General features: G+C 39.0%; 2 long non-coding RNA genes across 2 annotated transcripts in view; one reads left to right on the forward strand and one right to left on the reverse strand.

The window, feature by feature from the left end:
• Window positions 1-694: 694 nt before the first annotated feature.
• Window positions 695-13932, forward strand: part of LOC122464514 — a 56525-nt gene continuing 43287 nt past the window's right edge. Inside the window, exons 1-2 of the long non-coding RNA XR_006288613.1 lie at window positions 695-817; window positions 1229-1348. This is a non-coding gene — a long non-coding RNA (uncharacterized LOC122464514). The remainder of the gene's footprint in view (window positions 818-1228; window positions 1349-13932) is intronic.
• The window catches only part of LOC122464513, a 41866-nt gene continuing 34225 nt past the window's right edge, over window positions 6292-13932 (reverse strand). The window contains exons 2-3 of the long non-coding RNA XR_006288612.1: window positions 6960-7015; window positions 6292-6360 (exon numbers count right to left, since the gene is read on the reverse strand). This is a non-coding gene — a long non-coding RNA (uncharacterized LOC122464513). The remainder of the gene's footprint in view (window positions 6361-6959; window positions 7016-13932) is intronic.

A 13932-nucleotide genomic window follows, 5' to 3' on the forward strand; every position in this document is an offset into this window, starting at 1 on the left:
AGGAAAGAGGAATAAAACAACTTATCATCAGTAGATTGATCACAAAGAGAGACACCGTCAAGGTAAAAATCATATACATTGAAGCTCCTCCCATGTGTTACGTTATTGTTATAACACAAAGAACTTTAGAAAGCTACTATACTTTTCACTATTTATAATGTGTGTTTACTTTCTGCATTTCACTCAGCTCGGACAATGAAAACAAACATTAGCTTCACTTAATTTATAAATAGCATTATACAGTGAAACTTTGTTTAAGATTGTAGGCACCATAGCCGCCTTCATTCATATTAAATATAAGAAGTAATTAAGCTTCTTTTTGTTGTTAGTCGTCTGAAACAAAGGAGCCACCACTCAAAACACAGGCCCTTTTCAAAGCCATTGAGGCACTGACCAACGTGAGGCAGAGGGGTTTGGCTTGGGGCTGAATGGAAACACAGAGGTCTGAGCTTTGCTTTGGTAGAACTGTATGAGAGAAAAAAACGTACGCAGCCAGAAACACCACAGAAGCAAACACAGAAGGCAGCAGAAAGCCAAGGACAGATAGAGAAACACTTGTAGTATAGCCTGAGAAAAAGACAAGAGAGCTTTTGGGAAGAAAGCTGGGGGTGGGGGTGGGAAGAGGCTTGGTATACTGGGCAAAGAAACTGTCTCCTGTTTGATTCCCACTGTGTAAAGGGAAATAGGAGTCTGTGTCCATTCTTCATAATGAACCAGAACTGCACGCATGCAAAGAAATACCTATCTTCAATTTCTTCTCCTGATGGAAACAACCTGCAAGATTCCAAATATTGGCTAATCACTTAGGTCAAAAGAGGTAAGAAACAATAGTTTCATTTGGAGAGGTTGGGGGAGGGGGGGAATCTTATGTCAATCCCTTGATATTCCAGAGACTAGTGCTATTTAAATATTAGAGATAAATGAATAAATTCCCCTCTTTACACAAAAAACTAGATTTTGTGCCTTACTCACTTACTAGTATCCCTTTAAATACAAGTTAATTCACATTTGAACAATGAAACAAAATGATGGTAAAACATTCCCTTGGTAATTAAATGTATGTTCATAATTAACTAACATATTTACTAGTAGAGGTGAGCAAACATTTCAAAAATTTTACTAGAATATTCACTCAATTTTCCCTAGTGTTCTTTTATCACCTTTAAAAAGAGTAGCTCATCAAAGAGTTAAAAGAATTAAATGAAGGGTCTGATCAAATTCTCCTTAGGGGCAGAATAACCTCAGCAGAAGAAGAGAGATGTGTGCATCAAAGGAAGATTGTGGGTAAAGATTGGGTGTCTGCAAGTGAATCAATAAGTTGATCAAGAGTGTTAATGCTGCTTGGAGTGTGAGTATTAACTAATGTGAAGTCCCTTCCACAGTTGCTGCTGAATAACCTTAGGCATAACGTCAGTAGGAGGAGTGGTCATCAAAGCTGTGCAAGACGGTAAACTTTCACATAAGATGACTCCCGTTTCCATGATCCTTCCTCACTGGATCTTTTGGGTTTGGATGCCTTGCACACTCCATAGCCCACTAAATTCTTCTCACTACAGGGGAGAATCATATGAAAGCTTTGTGAAACATACCTCATGGAGTTTTCAGTCTCCCTTCCCCCATCTGCTGATTATTCTAAGGGAAGAGTCTCTATTTACATGTAAGCAGAGTCAGGATGAGCTCCACCCTGACAGCTGGTGGTGAGGTGTGGCAAGTTGTGGAAAAGAACTTCAGGGGCTGATCTCATTTGCATAGGCACACCCACCCCGCCTAGCATGAGCTCATAGCTGCCCAAATGGTCACTTTGGCTGCTGTGGGATCCCCAGTTTCTCTGTTATTGGGACAGGAAGAATAAATTGTTATTATCCTGATTATGTGAATCAAAGACAGTGGTACTTGTACTTGGCCTTTTGTTATGATGGAGGGACTCGCCATCAACTAAGTAGCACTCAGTAAGCATGGGACATGGGTTCCAAAACTCAGTGAATTGAGAGATGCTGAGAACAGATATTAATACCTGGTAGTATGGGCCTTATATGCTAATTGCACTGCCTCCTTTCTCCTTTCTCCTTTCTCCACTGTGGAATATCAGAGCTAATTTTGATTCCATTATGAGTCTAGTTACATGCTGCTGTGTAGAATTCACTTTGGGCCACTGGTGCACTAGCACTGAGGCTCCCATATTACAAGCTGAAATCACGAAAGAGCTAAGCTTACTAAGAGCTGAAATCACTGAGTGTTGTGTTAAGTAGTGGGGGAGCCTGAAGATATATTGCTGAGTACTTTGCTGGATGGCTGGCAGAGCAGAGTGGCTCTTGGAGCACAGTGGTTCACGGGATGGCTGGAGCAGCTCATGGGGGCGGCTGGCAGAGCGGAGCAATTTGTGGGATGGCTGGTGGAGCAGAGCGGAGCCCCATGGAGAGGTTGGGGCAATCGGCTTTGGACCACATAAGGTGCCCCTTAACCCACCCCCATCTCCACCCAGGTTGGGGGGTAAAACTCTGCAGATAAACATTCAAACTCTGGTGCTGCACTGACCAGGGACAGACACTCTGGGTTGTTGGACTTTTGGGACTTTGGGTGACTTTGGGTTGCTGGACTCAAGAACCAAAGGGAAAGGTCATGCCCCAATTTGCTTGGGGTAGGGTCTTTTTGCTCATGGGTTGTGTTATGAATCCTATTGGTGTTGTTTCCCCAACATAATGCCACATTGTTTCTCTCTGTTATTAAAAGGCTTTTGCTATACTCAAACTCCGTGCTTGTGAGACGGGAAATATTGCCTCTTGGAGGCACCCAGCGGGGGTGGTATATATTTGTCCCAGGTCACTGGGTGAGGGCTCAAGCCGGTTTTGCATTGTGTTATTGGAATGAAACCCCTAGATACTGAACCCGGCCCTTGTTGCTGCCAACTCTGATGGGCAGAAGGGTTACATACGCACTGCTACAATATCCCAGCCCAGAGCAAGCCCCAAGTGCAGAGAAGTGATTCACTGGGCATCATTCTATTATGTCTGGGTGTAGGGATTCCTGGGCTTTCCCCTTTGTCACCAGGGCCGACTCTAGGTGAGGTGGGCTAATTAAACAGGAATGGCCAGTCGTGGGTGTCCCGGAATTAGAGAGGCAGGTCCTGTTATACATACAAATATTTTGGAACAAATTCAGTCCTCAGTTACACTTATCCAGTCCCGTTCTTCCTTCCCCCTCCCCAAGACAAAGTTCTCTGAAACTCAATATGGCATAACCCAGTTGTTATATTCCTACAATTCAGAGCTATTAAAGCAGGTTGTTGGAATTATTCACAAGCATTCCGAGACAAAAATATATGAATAAATAAAACTAAAACCAAAAAATCTACACAAGTTAGCAACAGCAATTAATCTGTGTCGTGTAGTGGAAGAGATCTAATGTGGGAAAAGAGAAACAGCCTTGGGTTAATAAGCTGGTGAAACCAGAAGCCCACGCTATCAACAGCAGAGAAAGCACAGTTTTGTCTTGGGAATGTATAATTTTTTGGGAAAAGACAAATTTATAGCTGAAGTTTTTATAATCGATTAAGCACTTGAATTACTGGCAGAAAGACAACCATTCAGGGATGAAGGTCGTAAATATCTAATATTTAAATATCTGAACTAAAAAGAAAAAAAAGTACATTGTAACTATGAGAACTAAATAAGAGAAAAGCTTATAGGTAAATCCCCCCTCAATCACATTAGGAGGAATCCAGAGTCTGTTGAATTCAGCAAAGTTATTCTGGATTTATACCAGTATGGCTGAGAGAAGAATTTGATTTTAAAGCAATAAGGAAACTAAACACATGCTGGAATTGGACAGATGGCTGAATAGGCTAGGAAGAGCTGAGAAATTCAGTTGGTGAAATATGGATTTTCATTTAATATTTTTAAACAAACCTTATGGAATGCAGTTTGAGTTAAGATTGACCAGAATTTACAGGATGAGAAGAGAGTAAGTTTCTTGGGAAAACTACAAATGCCAGGACCACCAACACATTTTTCCCAGGGTATTTTTCTCTCTCTTCCCTCTCTATTTCCCTCTTTCCCCACACTGCCTCTTTTTTCAAAAGGAATAGGAGTTTACTAGATTTCCCAGTAGTGAACACTGAAAACGTCCCTAGAACAAAAACACTGAAGAACCATGAAACAGAAGTTAAAAAAAAAAAAAAAAAAAAAAAAAAAAAAACCCTACACAAGAAGGTTTAGAGAGCCCAAGGAAAAGTATTAGAAGGATATTTGTTGCAATACCTATCAAATTCTCCTAGGACCTTGATTCAAAGTTAAAACAAACAAACAAAAAAACAAACCACCCCCCCCCCCCCAACCAAATATCCCAGGTTCTTGAAAGGAGTGTTGGACAGTTCTTAAAGAATTGCTTAGGTGTACCACCCATTTCAAATTCAGCAAAGGGAATTTCTACCACTTATGAGTGGAAAAGTTCTCTGCTTTTCCATAGAGCAGAGGAAGGAAAGAGTACTCTTATATACCTACCTGCACTCATTAAGAGTAAGAGAGGGTTCACGGAGGCCCAGATTCTATTAACCAAGATTTGGGTTGGAGCAGATTCTTATGGACTTGAAAACACGTAAAAATGGAATTGCTGACATGGATTTAACTTTAATAGTTTCAACAACACCTCTATAATTATTATTTAATATGTAAATGTCAGATTCCTTGATCACTACTGGGGCCTTATTGTGCTATCTACACATATAAAGACATGATCCTAGCTTTGAAAAGCAACTATTTCTTAAAGTAGATGGAAAGGTAATTGTTCTTAAAACTGGGTTGTTTTGCCACAACCCACATTAGTAATGGGCAGCAGGTACAATTCTCTTCTGCCACTGTATTTGAAAAACAGATGGTCAAGAGCCAAAATCATTAATTTTTGCTTTGAACACATACAAGTGGAAAAATATTTGTGGATAATTTGCAACAGCCATTTTCCAAAGATTACATATTCAATAAAGGAACGAGTGTCTCTTGTGAGGTTTTGCGGGTTTTTGCGGGTTTTTTTTTTAATTTTCTAACCTGGCATAATACATTAATGATGTACATTGCCTATAATGCGTTCTGCTATAGTACAGTGTGTTAAATTTAGCTAATAACTTCCCACATTATAAATTACCACAAGACAATTTAAACACAATATGGACAGATGCGGTCCCCACACCTCTCCATAGTCCACACTCCATCCAACATACAGATATTTTCAAAAATGGGAATATGTAGCAGAAGGATAAGGACTGATCTTTTTTGCTCCTCAATCCATTATTTTGTTATACCTAATAGCTTACAATCCCAGATCTCTCACATCGAAACCAGGAAGATTCACTGGCCCTTATTTATTTTTGGCAGTGGATACAATGATGTTTTGTACCAATCGGCCAGTATATGAAAAGGAAAGTAGGAGAGCAGAACTGCCCAACATTCATAAGATATTTTCTCCTGGGGATTCCTTAGAACTTTTCTTTCAGTTTCAGTCTGCACCTGAAAGGGTTTTGCTTTGGATTTCTGCAAAAACGTAAAAACACAATTGAGTCTAAATTTCACACTTTGGAGGCCTGATTCTCAATGTAGTTCCACTGATTTTATTTCACACCCAATGGAGTCACTCAGGCTTAAAACTGGTGTAAAATACTCAGGCCCTTGCATTTTAAACCCTGCAAAAATTAGTACATTTCACATGGTTTTCAGTTTGAACAGTAAAAATCAGGTCAGGTTTGCTGAAAGAGTTGTGAACTTTGGCCAAGCTGACCTCAGTTTTAAGTATATAACAAAAATTCAAATTAGACAGGTTCCACTTGTTTTTTGTTCTAGGTAGGAATATTTTACACAGTATGGTGGTTAAACAAAGGTAGAAAATATATGATTATGTCTCCAGCTAAAACTCACATGAAATATAATTGTTTTTCTGCTGTGTGATATAATTTCACTCAGCCATCTGCGTGGGCTGTAAGTTTGTTATCCCCAAGTGTTGTGCTTCTCTCTCTCCTACTAAAGGAATCATTTTAGTCTCAAAACTAATGAGATAATAATACTGGGATAAATTGTGCAGCCAGTTACACCTATGCTATCCCCTCGGAGGGTATTTGTGTATTTTGATAGAGCATTTTCCTTTTCTTCTCAGCAGACGGCAAGTCATTTTAATTATCAGTTTACATCCTGAAACCTCTTTAGTCTCATCCAGTTGCCCTTTCAAGGCCTACCAAGCAACAAATACATTCATCCAGCTAGGCCTGAGGACAATCTGAGACTTTTTTAAACCATAACGACAACTTACCCACTTGTGGTAGGATTTACCCTCTTGTTTCTCCATGAAGGCAGCCAATCATGCAGGAATCAGTGTCTACTACAAACCACACAAATTGTACCACAATCACAATCACTGCTTTCCTCTTTCTCCCTTCACCTCCCTTATTGCCCTGTTGCTGCAGTTCTCTTAAAGCAGAATACAAGCAGTTCCAAATGTGTGTACTGTAACTGACTTCAATAGGAATTATTCATACCTTCACTGGAAGAACAGTTTCCTGTGTGTAGAAGAGCATGACACCAACCAGTATTTCTGACACTTTTTCACATTGTGGTTCTCATTCATCCCATTTTTTTCCAATAGTAAGAATTTTTGCTTGCTCCTCCTGTTACATTCTGGATGTTCAACCAGGTACTTTTTATTCCTAACTCAATATTCTGCCCTTTCTGGTCTCTTTCTGCATTATCAGTTAAATGTTTCTTCAGTTGCCTTATTTAGGAATTTCTCCCCCCACTTAGTCAATATTTTAGCTGACTGTCAATATTCAGAATCGCTCACCCAAGATGCTCGGCTACTTTGCACTTCATGCAAATACATTTCCCTGAGGTGTCACTGCCAAGAAAATTCCATACTGTTTCATTACTCAAACTAGAACCAGTGGAGGTGTTGCAAATGAACAACCAGCAAACCTTACTTACATTCAGTCAAGAGCAGCAAACCGCTTTGGTGCTTCTGGTCTCTCCTCTTTCTCCTCCTAGAAAAAAATATTTAAATATCAACCATCCATCCATTATATATATTCCCTTTTTTGAGTAACAGCAAGAGTAGTAAAGAGAAGGCAGAAGCTGATTTCTATCCAGAATCTACACCTAACCACTGCTTTAACTTCACTCTGAATGAAGTAGGTAAGCACAATCCAGACCCCAAAACATACTTAGTTAGGTAAAGAATGAGATGATGATTGGCCAAGAGAACTATTCAAATTCTCTTAACTTTTGCAATACGTGAGCGACTGAGCAGTTTCAGACTCACAGGAGCCTGGCTATTCAGCACATCTAGATTCACCTCTAGGAGTTCTGCCAGCACAATCTGCTGGAACCCAGCTTGATGCCATTAAGCAGCAAAAATTCCAGCTGGGCTGAGAGCACAGTAACACAGGCCTAGGAGCCACCGAGCGATAATTTGGAGGGGACAGCATGGCCAGATGCATCATTGTTTCAGTACATCTTGTAGTGAGCATCCATCAAGGAGCCTCCCTCTCTAGTACCTCAATTAGAATTGAAAGCTGTTCTGTTTTTTCAGAGAACCTACATTCTCCAGGGGTCAATGCCATCTATTGGGTAACTGACCTCTGCTTAGAGCTGGTCAGAACATTTCAGATGGAATTTTGTTTTGTCAGAGGTGAAATGTTTCATGAAGGCATATCAGTTTGGATGACGTTTTCTTCAGGAATGTTTTAGAGTCACTTCTGACCAGAGACACCTAAACTTCTTGGTGTCTATCTGTAAACAATCATTGCAACACAATTCTATTTTTTTGTAAAAAAAAAAAAAAAAAAAAAAAATGTTCTAAAGGGTTGGTTTTTTTCCCCCCTTCCATTCCAATGTTTGAAATTTTGAAATTTGGCATGAAATGGAGTCTTCCAGAAAGCTCTATTTAAACCCCACTCTCTTCCCCCCTTAGGTTCTATGACGTCCTGACTAGCTCAGATCAATAACCCCTGTGTCAGCATGACTCCCAACCACACACTATGGATGATGACATCAGACTCACCTTGAAAAACCTCTGAACTATATATATACACTAATTAAAACAGAAAACTTCACAGATCTCATGAAGTGAGCATCTTCCACCCATGCCATAGTGAGATAGGAAAGTCGTATTAAAATTGTTAAATAATTTAACTGAAAACTATTGTTCAAGAGATTTAGCTAGCTATTTAGCCATATCTGATCAGCTTTCTCCCATGTATTCATGGAAAATGTGTTTCTCCTCCATTTGCCAACCTACCACCCTTCTCTTTGTCCAGTCTTGATTTGGGAAACAATGGTGGTATTGTGTTGATCCTTACTCTTCGCTGAAATCTCAACTTTTCCATAGTGAGTGAAAGGCAGTAGAATGTAATGTCAGTCTGCTGATAAAACAAAATAAAAAACAGAAGCAATCAAATGGCATAAACTGGGTTTGTTTGAATAAAAAAATAATTAAATACATATCTGAATATGAGAATCAATATTTCCAGTTCATTTTTTCAAATCTTCCAATAAGCCATCCAACATGCTGAAGAAATCCCAGAGTTGTAAAGACATGTATTGATCTGCTACTAAGTAATCTACAAGTCTTCCTCCATACAAAACCGGGGGCAAGATTCACAAATGGTGGTATAGGAAGGCATAAATCATACATTCTTGTGCCGACTAAGTCCTTTTCATGGACACAAAGTCACATTCCATATGGCCTGGCACTAGAATGTGCTTACTGTACATAATATATTTTTAGGATCTGTAAGTCAGATCAGTGTCATCAGTTTTATTTTTTAACACTGCTGCTTATTCTTCATGCTTTCTGATATGCAGAATAAATGCTTCTGATGGGTAAACCTCTTTCAAAAGCAACTTTTTTCTCTATAGGTGTTCTCTGTACCTAATTGACAAAAAGCAGGTATGCCATTGGTAATGCCTTTGAAAGATATGTGCCACTTCATGTTACTACTCAGGAATTCATAATAGCCAAACTCTCTTGCTTGAGCTCCATGAAATTCTTCCTTTATCGTAGGTTTTTCACTAAAGCCAATGAATTCCTGAGCTTCATGTGTTGACTTGCACTTACATGGCTGAAGAATGGGGACGTTGATATCCAATCCACTGATGTGGGGTTTTAGTGTGTTGAAATTTTATCATAGATGTCAAACTCTCTCCACTGACAGCTCTCTGGCCAGAATTCTGCATGATACTATTCATTCTCACTGGAGTTCAGATTTTACTCATGAACTTCCAGTTCCCCGTATGATTTCTCTAGCGCAAAAGATTTTTTTTCCTTTCTTTGGAATCACATGCTAAATCTCCAACCCAGCCTGCCAACACACACAAAAATGAATCACCACAGCCCCCAGCCCCCATAAGTCCTTGTCATTTTCCAGTTGACCCCACTGAAGTGAATCATATAGCACTACACAGACCTGCAGCTTTGTGATCTGTGTCAGGTCACTCAGTGTTTTCAAGATACTCTAAATTATTCTTGACAAAGAGCAAAGATATTTGTTCCTTTTTTATTGCACAACTGAAAATATAATCAATTGCTGCTGAAGTCTTCTGTGATTATTAATTTTCAACATTAAAAAGAAATTGTGATTTTTCTCTTATCCAGTTTGTATATTTTCTTCCGTCTTTCATTACTCATTTGGATATTCTATTAGGCTTTTCTTACAAATCAACAGCTTGTTCAACTTATGCAACTGACACATAGCTTCAGCAGAGCTAACCTGCTTTCCTAAACAATCTTAGTTGTCTTAGTTTTCTATGTACAGCGAGCTATCAGTTATTTTTCCCCATTTGCTCAGCTTAATGCATTTTCCTAGCCAAGCAAACTTGGTCATCATTTGTGATTTGGTTCTATTTATTTTAATGATGGTAACCCAGGCAAAGTTAATGCAGCAAATCTTTAGCCTCCCTCTAGATGCTTTACTTGTTTCTAGAGTATGGTTAAGTCACATTTGCTCCTCCAGTCAGCCATGAGAGTCTGTTCACTGTGAGATTCCAGATGGTACACTCTGAAGAGTCATCCTCAGAGTGTGAAAGAAGAGGTCACAATGTGAAGGACAGAGGGTAATATTCAATCCTGTTAGTGTTCTGAAGGGATAATTTTAGTTTAAAGAAAAATAAACTTTTTGCCCTTAATTCAGCAAAGAACTTAAGTACATGCTTAATTTTAAATCTTAAGCTTCCTTGGTTTCACTAAGACAATTCTCATTCTTACGGATAATCATATGCTTAAATATGTCGCTGCATTAGGGCAATAGAGATTAAGGTCCCACTCCTGTACCAAGATCTGTGTGGGTGACCCAAATAACAAAATGTATTTAGTTTACTCTACTTAACCAAAAATCCAAAGAGTAGAAGAATTAATGAGGTAACGCAATCTGACTAGTGCCTTAGGTACACTGGCACAAAAGTGCCCCATTCAATTCCACTGATGTACATGGTTTTCAGATGACATGAAATGAAATAGTGGGAAGGAAGAAAATTAAAGTGTGATGATGAAAAATGTTATCCATGATACAGATTCTGATATAAGGAATTCCTGCATTTATTTTTCCTTTTCATGGAGGAGCCACAAAGAGCTTAACTCTCCTCTGTCATAGAAACAGCACAGTCACACTCTGTAGAAATTTTCCACATTATAAACTACTTAATATATCCTGACTGCTTGCACTCAACTATATAGCCCAGGCCCTCTTGCTATGGGGTGCCTACATCTCACAGGACTCCAAGAAATCCAAGGTAACCACACAGCCAGAAACACAACCTCCCTCCTTCCAAATATTTGGATCATTCATACAAATAGAACCACTGAGTAGCTCTGACCCATTGTCCTTCCCACAATGATAAGAGAGTAGAGTATATTGGAATCATAGTATCAGACATTGTCCACATATCTTCTGATGAGGGGAATCTACCACCCATTCTACAACATGCAGTATTCGGTTCAGAAGAAACCTCCATGTTACGCTAGTGATCTTGTAAACTACCAAACAGCATCTAATCTCCCTTTTCTAAGCAACCTAACTTAGAAGCTAGAAAGTTATCTGCCAACTCTCTCTGTTCCTGAACATATATAAATATTTTGTGTATTGTATTGTGTGTGCATATTTTATATACATAATATGCATGCACAATATTATGATTATAATGTATATAGTATATTATTGTTGAGGACTCGAACCCCCAGATGGCACGACTCGTTGTCTGCCCGGAGAGAGGCAGGCAACACCAGCAAGGTCCGAACACAAAGCTCTTTATTGAAGAGTGCGCACAACAGTAGAGAGCAGCCTGTCTCCAAAGAGAACCAGCAGCCTCTAAGTAAAACTAATAGGTTTTTATAGACAGTTCCGTTGCGTCACAGATTTATTCATAAAGCAGCCCACCCCTCCCCTATGTTAGTTAAAATCCTCTTTCTCTATTATGCATGCACTTCTACCCCCTTATTGTAGATAACTTTTAGCAAATCGCAATGCTTCACTAACTTTCTTATCGGTATGGGTGTCAACCAGGAGACGAGGAGTTAAGAACACACATAACACAAGAACAGGAGTGGAAAACAGTGCCTCCTATCTCAACAAACTGTTCCCAGAACATTTGGTACAAAAATGCAGGAATGCAGGCCTCTCCTTTTTTCTTACTCCCTGCAACTTAAACAAGTATTCTTTTATTCTATTTATCTCGTTCAGGGACTTTCCCAGCAACCTTTATTGGCCTGACTTTGGTTCGGTTGGCATAACTGCTTCATATTTAATTTTTCTCACCTAACATTATACTTTAATATATAGTATACAGTATAACTATAATACTATAATTATATATAATTATAAATAAACATAAAAACTCACACCAAAGTACCTGGGGCACAAACAACGATTAACAGTTAAATAGTTAACTTTACTGTGAGGGTCATAATGTACATACATTCATTTTCTATTGACCTACTTTTGTTGAAAACCCCCACTTTCTATTCCTGAATTGCTGAAACTTCGGTTGCCTCTCAACATAAGCAACGGCAGTTATCACTTTGATTAAGTTTCAAGAAAATGAGCACCACAAGCAAGGAGGAGGAAAACAGACCAAGGGAGATTAGGTGGGGCTCAGGTAAATACATAGAGAGCCCTTCATCTCTAGGTCACTAGTTCAAAACATATATAGTGCTGCTTCGTCTGACTGAAAATTGTTATTGTCACAATGTCTGTTTGATGGCACGGGCGTTGATGGCCTCAGACCAGTTCCTGGTGGACAGATATATACATCTCACAAAAAAATAAACCAGCACAATTGCCACTAATTGGCTCCCTTCCTGGCAGTTTCTCCAGAGAGGGCAAGGATTGAATAGGTACAGAGATGAAACTACCCTCTAATCCCTGGAGGTGCTCAGTCCAGATTAGAGGATAAAGCAGGTGGTTCAGTGAAAAGGAACTTGGATTGGTGGTGCAGTCCATGCTGTGTAAGGAACCCCAACATGCTGTACCTCTTCTGTGGATAATTAAGACCTTTAGTTTCCAGGGCTGTGTCAGTCTGACTTCTTTCACCAGCACTAACTTCCACTTAAAAAAACAGAAAAGAAGGAAGTAGGGGAAAAGAACTACTTCTTGCAGTGCAATGAACTATTTTAGTCTCCACGAAACCCCTCTTATTTACTGCTGAACAAACAATTCAGCCCCAGATTATTGTAATGACCTGACAATTACATTAGATCTTCTTTCCTTCTCTCTCTCTAAACATTTCTGAGCACAGGAAATAACAAGAGTGCTGCGAGGTTCTACCCTAACCTCTAAAACATATATTTCACTAAGTCTTCTCTCCATAGCCAGCTGGGATATGCTTTCCTAAATGAATTGCTCAAGACAGAGTGGCCATGTCTACTCTTTTATTCCCTGAAATAATGTAATTAAAACAGAGCAGAATCTTTTCTGAACTAAATAAATTCCCTTCCCAGAAGTGATAGTTTTTCATGTTACTGAGACGGTGAAAGGGAAATATAATTAATCTACTGCCCCTGTATCAAGACCAATAAAAATTAAGCAATAAAATATAATCTGATTCAGCCATTAGCTCAAATGAATTTTTCATCACCTGTTAGAAACTAAATCATAAATTATTTTTCAACAGCTTTTTAATGAGATGAAAGATAATCAGGGTTTGCAATAAAGTGCTGCAGTATCCAATTTGAATAATCACTCTGTTTTATGTGAAAAATGAGACCTTTGCATCTCTCTTTGGAAACAGACAAAATTATTGTTTAAGACCTGTGAGAATTAATGATAAGGTGACCTGCTCAGAAACAAACTTGAAGGTACTCAAGCACTGCCCTCTCCTGGGCTTGTTTCCAAGTCCAAGGATGTCAATGGTAATCATTTTATTGACTCTCCTAGGCTTTGGATCAGGCCCTTTGTTAACACTAGAGTAGAAACAGATAAATCATCTCAATTGTCACATTGTTTATATCAATGCTTTCACAGTCAGTGAAGGTTAATCACAAACTTCCCTGTTAGGAATTTGCATAAACATGTCATATTGATCACTTCCTTGTTGTCTATGCTTGTTGTTAACAACAAAGCAATTGATCATCTATAGGTACACATATTCACACATCCTTATCTCATTGTCTGTCAGCATTCACTGTTGTATGTTAAGCCTTAAAGACACTGCATTCCGATATTATCTCTAAAGCCCCCTATAATATTTACCATATTGACCCTAATACTTCTTTCAGAGGAGCGTGCAGAAAATAGAAGATCTTTTACAAATTATAAACAAATTTTGTGACACTAGCTGCCATGTGCTGAACTCAATCACTCATTGCATCCATTTTCTCATCTGTCAGCTGTTTATTTAGATTAATAACTCTTTGAAATAAGGACCTTGCCTTCATTCTGGTCTGTGAAATGCCTAGCTTAGTTCTTGG

The sequence above is a fragment of the Chelonia mydas genome, chromosome 2 (genome assembly GCF_015237465.2).
Source record: "Chelonia mydas isolate rCheMyd1 chromosome 2, rCheMyd1.pri.v2, whole genome shotgun sequence".
Lineage (NCBI taxonomy): Eukaryota > Metazoa > Chordata > Testudines > Cheloniidae > Chelonia > Chelonia mydas.